At 42.1% G+C, this 12,246-nt stretch overlaps 2 long non-coding RNA genes across 4 annotated transcripts in view; both read left to right on the forward strand.

Annotated features, from left to right (window-relative positions):
• Positions 1–12,246, forward strand: part of LOC136009364 (uncharacterized) — a 37,479-nt gene that overhangs the window by 9,821 nt on the left and 15,412 nt on the right. The window lies entirely within an intron of this gene.
• LOC136009363 (uncharacterized) lies at positions 3,658–6,065 on the forward strand. Of its 2 annotated transcripts, XR_010610525.1 has the most exons (3): positions 3,658–3,706; positions 4,286–4,378; positions 4,472–6,065. It is a non-coding gene; the product is annotated as an uncharacterized LOC136009363 (long non-coding RNA). The 2 variants fall into 2 exon arrangements; XR_010610524.1 differs by lacking the exon at positions 3,658–3,706 and having other exon boundaries at positions 4,213–4,378.

Consider the following 12,246-nt stretch of genomic DNA (forward strand, 5'->3'; position numbering starts at 1 on the left):
TTAACTTGATATCTGAGCCAGTGACGGAAGCCAGACTCCCTGGCATTTCCCACTGTGCTGCCTAGAGTGTGAAAAGGTGCAAGGAGTCACATCCAGAACAAGAACATCTACTTACCGTGCTGTATTCATGTGGACATCAACACTGCAAATCAACATTATGCAAACAAACTCTTCACCTTAAAAGAATCACTTAGGCTAGTAATTCTGAGGCCTGCCTATCTTCAGCTTTCCACCTATTGAAAGCTATTCTTTGTTGGTTTAAAATACAAGTATCGTTTGCCATAGAGAGAAGTGAATTGTTGAGAGAAGTGACTCTAGTCATTATGGTTAGTGATGAGCTGCTGAAAGAGAAACCAGGATTGCAGATAAGTATCCCTAGCTCAGCATCAGTTTAATACCTTCACTATAGAAATTTAGAGTTCGGTACACAGTCAGCTTCTGAGTTTGCTTATCCAGGATTTGATATGTCAGAGTTGGATAAATCTGTTCAGCAGAAACATCTATGAACCAACCAATGAACTGAATTCCTTTTTGAAAAACCTGGTACACAGATTTCTGTAGAACGCAAGAGCACTGACAAGGAAAGGTAGAGCTTAGTGTTTCTGAATTATACAAAACATAGTGCTATGGCAAAAGCAGTGGTGCTACTGGCACATGAAAAATGACTGGTCTACACTCCCAATAATGCTCCACAAATAACTGGATGTTTTGTGCATGAGTAGAATTTTGAACGCCATATGAACATAAGAGTCATCATTTTTGATGTAACCCAAATCCTGCCTCAGTGAGCATCTTGTCTTTCGCACTTTCTACTCTCTTTCTTTGTTAATCCACCTGCATCTCAGCCATGCCCAGAATTCCCAGGAAAAACAGGACTCTATGCCTAAGCATATGGTCAAAGCCATTTTTTGCCCCAGAGAATTTACAGTCTGAAATTGTGAAAATCTCCAAACTGTTGGAGCTTACCCTATTGCCGTAAAACGATCTATCTTATATGTTCACTCTGGCAAAATGTCCTAAGCATCTACTTAAGAGGTGCTGAGTGACCTCGTTTAAACCAATCCTTAGGATTAGGCACAATATTTGCGTAAAGTATTTTGAGATCATGAGATATAAGAAGCTTTGGAAGTGCAAAGATTTTTTAACAGGCTTAATATGTTTTTGTGTTTATTTGTAGATGTAGGACTTATACAGTATAAAATTTGACAGCTAAGACCAGTCATGAAATTTCTCCAGGAAAATAGAAACCTGTTAACAATTTGCTGACATTCATGAAAACCCTTAAATGCTTCCAAATCTGCTTCCAGGTATTCATATGCAAGAATTTGAAGTCTTTTGCATTGCAAATATTAGCAAATGCTTTTTAAATCATGCTTGCTTTTCACACACCATTTATATAAGAGCTTTCCGAGTAGCAGCAAACTGTAGTGCTATTAAATTTCAGTTCACCTTCACGCTGACACTTGTGCCAAAAATGTTTTTTGGGGTATTTTATAGACAATTCAAGAGTACATGTCAACCATTAAGAATCTGAATCTAACGTTACAAATAAGAAAATACGCTATTAATAATGAACGTGGCAAATCCTGTCTGCTTTACCCATGTGAGCAATTTAGTCAGTTTACTAATCACTTTATTTGAACAGAGGAGGCTGTATGCCATTTCACTGCCTTTTGAGTTTCTCTATTTATGTGTGAGGAGTGCAGCAAATAGAAAGAAAATAAACAATTAGCTTTGGAGTCTTGGGTTAATTACCAACTTTGGATAACATTCTGTTTAAGGCAGCCATTGAATTTTTAAGGAATTTTTCTTTTTTTTTTTTTGAGGACAGCAGCTTCTAATTTTGCAGTTTTACTACTTCTCCATGGGTTTATTTCTAGGATAGTCATCCTAGTTTAAATTTAGCCATCTGGAGAGTGTAAGCTTAAGTGGGAAATGGAGAGAAAACGTTAGCCTTTTTTCTTTCTCTTGTGTATAGCAAGTTTGTTGAGCCTATCCTGGTGAGTCATGTCCAGCAGTTTTAATAATTTAGTCTCATTATTCATTGATTCACTTGAGATTATAATGGTTTTTGATCATTTACAGTTTTGCTTCTTAACGGTTCTGCTGTCTTACCCTAAGGATTGCAGAACTTGTCCACGCAGGGAAATAGGAACTTTCGCAGTTCAGTGATATATAATGAATTAATCTGGAAGACTGACTGTCTCTCCCCATTTCCCCTCATTAGTACCCCTTTCACTCCCTTTTCCCCATCTCCTCCTTCTGAAATTGGGCTCCCAGGTGTATGGATCCCTGTGGCATTCAGAGAGGAGGAGGAGCAGCACCGGCACCCCAGCATCCAGCTGGGACCGCATCCAGCTCATGTGTCCTGATGTCCTCTTTTGGGACAGGGAAGGTGGCAGTCACAGCCACCAGAACCAAAATGTGCTGCAGCAAATTCCTCCTGCTGGGTTATTATTCATGCTTCCATAGAAGTTTTACCACAGCTTGAAGCAGCCTAGACATTTAAAGTTTATCTTTACTCCTCTGACCCCGGCTCTTCCATTTGCCCCTTGGATATGCCTTCCTTTTGGGAATTTCAAGTAGGAATATGGTAGTAGGGGTTGCCTAAACTCTGTGTATGCACTTGAAGTGTGCCTTTATGTTACTGTAGGCCCAAACTGCAGTCATCTGCATTTGTGTCATCTGTGGCAACCTTTTGATCTGCTTTAAACCCAGTCATCCAAGCAATGAACTTTTCCCCAAAAGCACTGGGAAGAGCAAGGAAACAGAAAGAAAAGCACCTCTGCTATTACTTTCCAGAGCCTCTTTTCCCTGCCACTGTAATTTCTATAAACAACTTCTAATGAGGAGAGTGGGAATTCGGTGTGGGGAGTGGGAAGAAAACATCAGCTTGGAGGGGGCAAAGGAGACTGGGAAGGGCAGGAGCCTGGGAAGAGGGGATAGCAAACTGGAGCCTGGGGGAAGAATAGTTCTGTCTGGGAAAATAGAGTACAGAGCTCCCTGTGACTGCAGATGTGTCGTCGCTGCCAGTGGGCTTGGTGGCTCAGGCTTCTGTGCCAAGAACTGCAACATGCAGTTGCCTAAGGAGCATTGTTAAATCAATCTTACCGTTCTCCCTATTTGTCCAAGAAATCTTGTTTATTCTCCTAGGGTCTCTTCCATGAAGGTTTGAAGGACACCTTAATTAACAGCAGCAGTATTGGCTGGCAGGGAAGTAGCAGCATGTGTCTCCTTTCCTGCCCTGCCATTTCTTCGGTCAAGGAAGTCACTTGCACTTTCTTTCATCATTCCTCCTCCTCCTCTCTCCCTCCCCCGTGTCCCGCCTCCCTGCCCTGATTCAAGAGCTTGAAGGTCTGCTGGTGGTAGCCGTGGTGGCTGCAGGGAGGAGGGAATGGGGGGAGAAGCAGAGGGAGTAAAATAAGTGTCAAGGAATTCATTGTCTGTTCTCCACCTGTTGTTATTCTGGTCCCAATCAACCTGCTAGCCAGGCTGGAGCCAGTGGCCATCTGGAAACACTGCTCTGTTTATAAACTTGGCATGAAGCAGCACTCCCGGGCCCTGACCTCCCACACAAATCTGGAAACAATTAGAGCAAGATGATAGGCAGGCAGGCAGGGAGAGCAGGGGAGAGAACAAGAGCGCGTGAGAGAGGAGGCTGCAGAGAAGGGGAAAAACAGACCGAGAGAAGGGGAGCGTGGAGAAGGTGGCAAATGTTTCTGAGATGCAAATATTTATGCCCACCTTAAATGACCGCTGGCTCATTAATTACTGCCCTTGCCAAAACAGCTTTTATTCCATGAAGGCTAAGGCATGCCTCTTTGCCTCCCCCAGCAACACAGGCTTTCCAAATCGTGTTCTGTGCTGCTGCAAGATTGCCTTCATGATTCTTAGGAAACGAAGATGGGCCTGTTAGGTCCGCATGCTCAGAGCCATACATGTTCTGTACTTGGTGGTATTGGAAACTCAAATCCAAATAGTGCAGCTCCCAGCCAACTCTATGAGAAGTAATGTCTTTCTCTGCTCCTCACACACCCCGGCACACTGCTTTCCAGCAAGGATGGCTCCCAGTCTCCAGCTCTCTGGAGTGTGGGAGTCATTTGGGCTCAATTCTCTCAAGCCTTCTCTCACCCCACCCTACCCACCCACTCTTATTGCAACTCATCATCGTCTTTACTGGGAAGGCTGCGCTTTTCCTGGTCAAACCAGACCTTCAGTCACTGGGTGACTCCCTAGCTCCCCTTCGGATTTTGGACCCTTTCCCAACCCTTCTCTTGCTGTGTAGGCAGGCAGCCTGCCCATCACCAACCTTGAGGAGAGCAAGGAAGAGCCACAGCTCATCACGAAACAAAGCTGCATTTCCCTTTCTGGAGACATGGTATGTGCAACTCTGTCGGTGATCTGGGTGGTTTTAATGTAGCTAATACAGATGCCAGTGTGTTAATTCACTTCCCACAACATATCCTTTCAGCACAAGAGCTGCAAGAGTGGAGTCCTGGATGAGACAAGCCTGACATTCATTTCTGCTGGCGTGCCTAAGGGGAGGATCCCTTTTGGCTTACCTGACAAATGTGTTACTTACATATCCTGAGAAGCCAAGCATTGTGTTTCAGGTGCAATAAAACACGTCTCCTTCCTGATGTGTGGAGCCACTGGTGGTGACATCGATTTTCTCTCACAGTGCCAGATCCCTGTACTAGACAAGGTACGGCCCTGGACAGCCACATTTGGAGCTGCTGCTGGGCCAGTAGAACCTGAGCCAGTGTAGCTCAGCATGCAGTATAACACACACTTTTTTGTTTCCTTGATTTTCTTCACCTGTTAGCCTTAGGCCTGGACTAGTGTGGCTTGCTCACGAGGTGCATTAAGGTTTTATCTACCCTGTAATTCGGCCATAAAAATCTACAGCTTTGAATGCCCAAGGTAAATTTTTTTGCTTGACATAGTCTTCAATGGCTTGCCTCTGGTGCATACGTCAGGGCAGCCTTTGGCCCGTGGGCTCTCACCAGAGTGAGTGGCTTGCCTCAGCTATTTTGTGTTGGCCACAATGCAGACATGACCCAAGTAAGACCATGACAACTGATAATGCTTGTAATAGCAGCAGCTGTGCAGAAAAGCCGTCATCAGTTGCAAGATGAGGGCTGTTTGGATTTTGTGGCTGCTAACGAGTGGTGTTTTGCAGAGGTAGTTGTGGGGTTTGGTGGGAGAACTGTACTGCAATCTATGGGAGACACACAGGATCCGCTCTGTTTGTGTCATGCTGCATAACAGTATCTCCGTTATCTAGTGCTTATTTTCCCTCAAATGGTGAGCTATCACCATTAGATACACACTTATAATATCTGTGGTCTAGTTCTTTGGGATGCTGTGGATCTTCTGAAAACTGCTTAAAAGGACTTTTCCTCTCCAAGGGAGTTCAGTGGTTCAGACTTGTTAATCTGAATGAAATATTGCTATCATAATTAGTTCTAATTGGCAGCTTTGTTTGCAGCCTCATCAGACCTAGTGGTTAGTTAAATAGAATGAGGAGGCTATAAATGCATGTCTATTCTATAGATAAATAAAGGACCTTAAGGTCAATTACTGTTAAACCAGCACTTTTCAGAGCACTGTGTTCATGTACTGCCTCCTTCCCTTACCAGAAATTTGTGTTTCACAACAGCTGGTTACTTTTCTCAGATTTGCAGTTAAGCATCAAGTTATTACGTTAATGTCTGGTGCGGCTATTCCTATGCTGACCCACTCAGGAATGCATTTTGTTTTTACATGGCCTTGGAAACTTAGAGGAATACAAAAGACACAACATGTAGGCGTGTAAAAATAAATACAGGGAACCCACCAGACATGAATAGCAAGGAGGCTAGAAGCAATTCACCCATAAGGCTTAGAAACAAATGGTTTCTTTATGTGGTTCTGGTTGTTCGGTGGCTATACTTCAGAGCAATGTAATGGGTTTTAATGTTCATAAAAATGTTCATTCTGGTAAACCAATTTTTAGACTCTTACACAGTCTTGTTGAAATTGGATTCACTTGAACTGTAATATAAAATATTATGTTTACTTAACCCTTGTAAACTGATCTCTTTTGTCTTCACGAACTTGCTGGGCACTTAAGGACCTGACATCCCTTCCACAGGTAGTTAATAAAATTTGGCATTTTTCTCTCTGTTCATAAACTTAATTACAGTCAGACCTGGTCAGTCAACATCAAACTTTCTTCAAGTTCATTCTTTTAGGTAGCTTTTGGTTCAGAAATAAATACAAAGGTCATGCATTGGGGCTTTGTGTAGTATTAAGGTTCCTAAAGTTTGCTTAAGTTTTTAATGTGTGCAGCCCTGCAGATAGAGCGGCACACATCAGCTTAGGTATGATTGTACCTATGATGCAACTCTTAAATCATGTCAGAGGCTTTGCTCTTTTTGAAAGGTGATAATCCATTTCTGTCCTCATTTTTGACTCAACATCCTGCTGATATGAATGGTAGTTCAACATTCAAAGCTGCTCCTCTGTTCCCTTCTCTGCCCATTTCCTGAATTTTCATCTGTCTCGCACCAGGCCCCCAGAGGTATTTTGTACAGGCATTTCTGTGCTACTTGCAAGTGGGCAAGAGTAAACCGCTTTCCATATGGCCGTTAGGTAGCCTCTTTGCTACATGTACATTGCATTTCCCAAGGCACTCAGGATTTACAAAAATCCTTGAATGGTACAGTTGACATTGATCAAAGAGTGTGATTCAAGAATTTATGAAGATGGATTTTGAGGTTTTCTGTCTGAAATTTTGCAGGGAATACAGTGGCTGTAATAGTGTTCATAAATCCTAAAGCTTTTTCTGGAGGTAGCTGGGAGGTAGGAGTGAAATCCCTTTACAGCCTTAAAAGACTATATAATTTGGTGTTCACTTTTGTTAATTAATTTAACAATGAATGTGTGGCACTTGGTTTGCTATGCATGGATTATCAAGCTCCTGGGGACCATTTCACCCACTCTCAGTGTGGAATATCAAGCAAAGTGCAAGATTAGAATTTTAAGTAAAAATGAATAGTGAAATGACATAGCATGTTGCAACTTCAGCTTTCACCTCACAACTGATTAATGAGCACAGAAGATGATAAATGTAAAAGGTCAAACCTATCAATTTTAAACCAAGGAGCAATTACAGAGCTGCCATTTCTTAAGTTCAAGCTTCCTGCTACTTTAAGTCCTGCTTGCAATGGCTTATGTGCTCAGTAAGGCTTATAGTGGCACTTTGCATAAAGATGAACTTTATAAGGGCTGCTTTTCAGCTTTGAATCAGGTATGCCTTTGTGTGCAAATTTAATATTCTGATACTACTAGGACAGATGTGAAATGGTGCAGCATTTCAGCAAAGCAGCTACCAAAGCAAGGTAAGAAAGTGTGAGACACTTTTGTGTGTATGCCTCTGTGTGTGTTATTTATGGGTGATGGCCTCATTTTTAAAGAAGCGTATGAATTTCTTTGGGGTGCTGCTTTTTACCACATTTTATGCCATGACTAATTGAAGCACCAGGAGTTTAAGTACCTTGTTCAAGGTCACAGATCGATTAGATGGCTTATGTCAGACGTAAATTTCAGCGTGGCTCCAACTCTGTGAACTCCTCAACTAAAGGCGATGCAAGTGACTGCATACAGTATGACCAGTACAAAGCATTTGTTTTGTTGTTTGGCATTCTCTTTTGGAACAATATGTGGAGAGGGAGTACATCAAGAGGGACTACGAAGGGAGTAAATAAAAGAAAACACTGTGTTCTGTGTTCACAAAACAGCAATAAGGACTTGTACAAACTGCATTCATGCCCAGACTGTGAATACACAGCTTGCATGTTTCAAAATCTTTTTCTAGAGTGCCTTGTAATCACTATCCTCAGCATCCTGTCTAAGAGAAGCTATTAGCTACTTGCAGTACTTTCCTTCTATTTTTCGGTAAGATAATATGAGGCAAAGGCCAAGAGCTAACGTCAGGGTCTGTCCAAAGCACTTTTTTTTTAAGAAGAGGTCTGTTAGTCGATATTTTTGAAGTGGCAGAAAGGAAGCACCGGGGCAGTGTCCTTCCTGGCTCTGCACAGCTTCCTGCGTGCTTCCCTGCCGGAGCGTTAGTCAGAGCCTTGCAACAATTCATGCTCAGCCTCCCACGCCATCATCTGCCTGGCTTTGATTTTCTGAGCTCGTAGGATCGGCTGGCGGGTCTGTTCTCTGACTTAACGATGAGTGTACAGGTGGCAGAGCAAGGAGCCAGCAGAAACATCCCCGTGATTCAGAGATTGCGAATGATCTCTGCGTGCGCGTCTCTGAATACACCTGCCTTTTAATGCTGGGGTAGACGGGGTTGCGTAATGTACCCAGATTAAAGTCTACAGGGCTCTTGGATAAACCCCTTGTGGTTAGGAAAAAAATAAAAATTAGAGGTGACTGATTGCTGACTAAAGTGTTTTCATGCGCACATTTCTCATATCCCCCGTGATGAACTCTCTCCAAACTCCTTCCCACCTGTTTATGGCTTGGCTCTCTGGGCCAGGTACTGTTCCCATTGGCACAAGTGCAAATCCAGTTACCTGATGTAAATTAAAACCAGTTGGGCTACTCAGGCTTCACATCATTGTAGTCGTTGTGGAGCCACAATTTGTGAATGGAGTGATGTCTAGCGCTGTAATTTCCTGCAAGTGGTGAAGAAGATGCTAATTTTGCCTGTAGCAACAGCTGCTGAGAAAGGGAAGAGAAAAACCTTTCCAAATGCAGGAGGAGATAACAAAGGCAGTGTGCAGGGAAGAGTCAGTCAAAGTACCATGATTATCTTTGACTAAGTGTTCACTGAAAGAAATGAGGATTTGCAGGCTTTTTGTTTTTCAGCCTTTTGTGGGTGTGCCTTTTATTACATTTCCTCTTTTTGTAAAGTATAACCAGCCTTTTTCTTCTCCTTTCTCTTCTAATGGTACAACTATTAGTAGCTTCTTCTTGAGAGCCAGCAGAGCAATGCAGTCTGATTTTAATGCGTTCTTTGTCTTCACCTTTTAAAAGTCTTTGAGATATTCTTTTTTTTTTTTTTTTTTTTTTTTTTGTGAAAAACAAGCTCTGTCCTCAAAGAGAGCACTGCTGGGCTGATTCCCGTTGGCATGGCAGTGAGAAACTTCATTTATCTCCCCATGGCCTAATTTATTAAGGAAGGCTAATGGAGACCCTCTCAAGAAACCAGTACGCTTTGACTTCTCTTGAGGAGGAGAAAGGACAGCAGAGTTGGGAGAGCTGTAATAGAACTAACCCTCTGCACACTACCTTACAGCTGCTCTCTTGAGGGATCATACCACTCTACACCCTTGGGACAGATTTCAAGGCAAATGTTTAGCAAGAAACCAGATATTGAAGCAAGAGAGATGAAATGTTATGAGGACAAAAGGATTCTGCTGTTATCAGAAACACCTGGGTCCTCGGATCAGCCAGGGTCAAAGAAACCACCTACGTTCTTCCTGTCTCATATATATGAAATATAATTTGAATAAAAAGACTCAGCAGCTCATAAGAGATCAGAGCTTTTTGCACCTTCTCTGTTACCCTGTTATTAGCTTCCCTTGCTGTTTGCAGGTCAGGCTGTATTTGTGTGCTTCAGTGGGAATGGCTTTGTAACTGAGTTTTGTACATGACTCTTGTAGTTTTGTGAGAATTACCCATTACGTGACAGGAAAACATTAAGAGAGGAGTGGATGGGTTGATGGACCCACTGATTTTACATTGTTAACATGTTTGCCATGCAGCTTTGAAACCACATTTGCTGTTGCTTTTTGTTATTGTTGTTCAATTCCTTATTTTCTTGCTAGTTTTGATTCAGCCAGAAAACTGCCCACATTGTTTTTGCACTTGGAATAGTTTATTGTGTGTTTAGTGTATTCCCAATGCAGCCTAAATGTTTGTATTGTTATCGTAGCTCTGACATGTTCCCAAATAATATTAGTTGGATTTGATGAGTGACTACTGTTAATGTAAGGCAAATGTGACCTATATTAAAAAAAAACCAGTTTCTTTCATCCCTCACTGACACTAAGACTTGTTTGGTACATCAGCTTACTTTTGTATTCAGCTTTAATACCATTTACACTAAGCCATGAGATGAAATATATCTCAGTGAAGTGACTGGGCCCATTGTGGGCCTGAAGTTTCACATTATGTCCCCCAGATTTTTTCCAGGAGACCTCAGCCAGTCTATTTCTACTTCATCTATGAGCGTGCTTTGCTTTTTGCAGAATGTTGGAGACATATGACTCTGTCAAGTTACATTTGCTGTTAGTTCAGAAGAAATCTGTGAAAAACAATGAAGAGAAAACATGCAGCACATGGTATCTGTTTTACCGCTTTGTTCATGATTGTGTTACATACCTTTAGACAGTGGATGGTAACTGTCAAGAAATCAAAGCTGGTCTTTGTTTCATCATATATGTCCATTTTTCATTGTTTCATGATAAAATTCTTCAGGACCCCAAGATACTGACAGCATATATAACTTGTAAGGTATTCATTTGTCTTTTATATTACTGTTTCATAATCCTAAAGATGTTAACACAAGGTTTCTTGGAATACCTTTTTTAAAGTAGCCACTCTGCAGCACGTACATGACTGCATTTAGTGGTGGTAAAGAATTTCCCTGGGCTCTAGTGAAGAAAAACGGTGGAAAACTAGAGCTAGGAGGGAGTTAATCTGCTTCAGCCCTCTGACCCGAGGCTTCTTGTCTTGAGTATTTCTGACAGATGCCTGTGGAAGTCCTTGAGCTGTTTGCCTCCTCACAGTAGGACTTCCTGAATTTTGCAGTTTGCATTAGTTTAGAGAGACATCCCTGCCACCTTTTCGATTAAGCTGTACTCTGCGTGCCAAGGTGCTGGTGCAAAGGGTTGTTCTCAGTACTTCTCCCTGTTGCGAGCTGCACCTCAGCTATACTGCAGCTGCAGTATGCCATGCCTGCCATTTCTGTGATAAGCACCATGGATGCAGTCCGTGTTTTATTCATGCCATGACACACAACAGTGTCGGTTCTAGAGGAACTGAGCTGAAGCTGGCTGTGGTAAGAAGGCCACACAGATTTAATGTGAGCCCAGCAGCTTCCTACAGCTTTTCAGAACGAGAAATAGGTAGAGAAATGGGCATATAAGGATTTTTTGGGAACCAAATGGCTCAAGGACTTCCACAGGCATCTGTCAACCCACTCTAATTAACTTTTCTGTTGCAAGATAACAAAACCTTGCTTTTTGTTTTGGCATTTATAGGTTTCTGCAATGATGTAATAGTGGTCCTTTTACAAAAGGTAACAGTTGTCATGCTTGGAAATCAGAATGATAAATCATGAAGGGTTTTTTTTGGTTTGGTGGGCTATTTCTGCCTGAGAGTTGCATTCCCTGTGCACTAGAAAGAACATGTTTCCTGAGCACTAAACACCTTTTCCGCTTCATGTAAGTTGACACTTTGTTTGCAGCACCAGAAAAAGTGAAATCAACCAAGAGAAGTCAGGTTTTGTTTTTCAAGTGGTCTGTAGGGCACAGATAATTTATGCATCATCATCATCAGGTTACATAGAAGTTTTGTTTCTTTTAGCGCAAACCAGGTTCTTGAATGCTGAAATAAAATCTTTATTTCCAGCAATACCAAAGTCTTTCAGTTTTGCTTCTGCTGCCTCAGGAGATCCTCCTTCATGGAAAACTGATTGCAGGAGACACACATTTTCCATAAGTTTTCTGTTACCTTGTACTGCTTTCATCCATGTTCCTTAAACATATATTCATTTATGGAAGGCTTGTTATTTTCTTCTCAGGAAATAAATGACTTTACAATAAGTCAGGCTCTGCAGCAGGAATCTCACATATATAGGGGTTGCATTTTATGACATTCTTTCACGCATTAAAATGAAAAGATTACAGTCTGAAGACTGAGAGTAAAAGTCATTCCCTCTGCTACCTGTTTTGCTTTCCCTCAGCCCCCTCTTTCCAAGGCTGAAGCCTAAAGGCACAGAAGAGGTGGCTCTGGGATGCCATACTGGAAGTGGGGAGAAGGAGCATTTCAGGAAAAAGAAATTCACCCAAACTGTATTTGTGAGTTCTTAAACTACTTGTGTTCTGGTCAGAGCTTGCTCCTTCATGATCCAGATTCTCCCCTGGCTTAATGCTGTAGTGAAATCATACTTCAGTGCTTCTGACATTGCAGACAGTTGCCAGCATAGGAATGACTGTGATAACACAAATCCACCAGGGATGG

Source organism: Lathamus discolor, chromosome 2 (genome assembly GCF_037157495.1).
Source record: "Lathamus discolor isolate bLatDis1 chromosome 2, bLatDis1.hap1, whole genome shotgun sequence".
In the NCBI taxonomy this organism is placed as follows: Eukaryota; Metazoa; Chordata; class Aves; order Psittaciformes; family Psittacidae; genus Lathamus; species Lathamus discolor.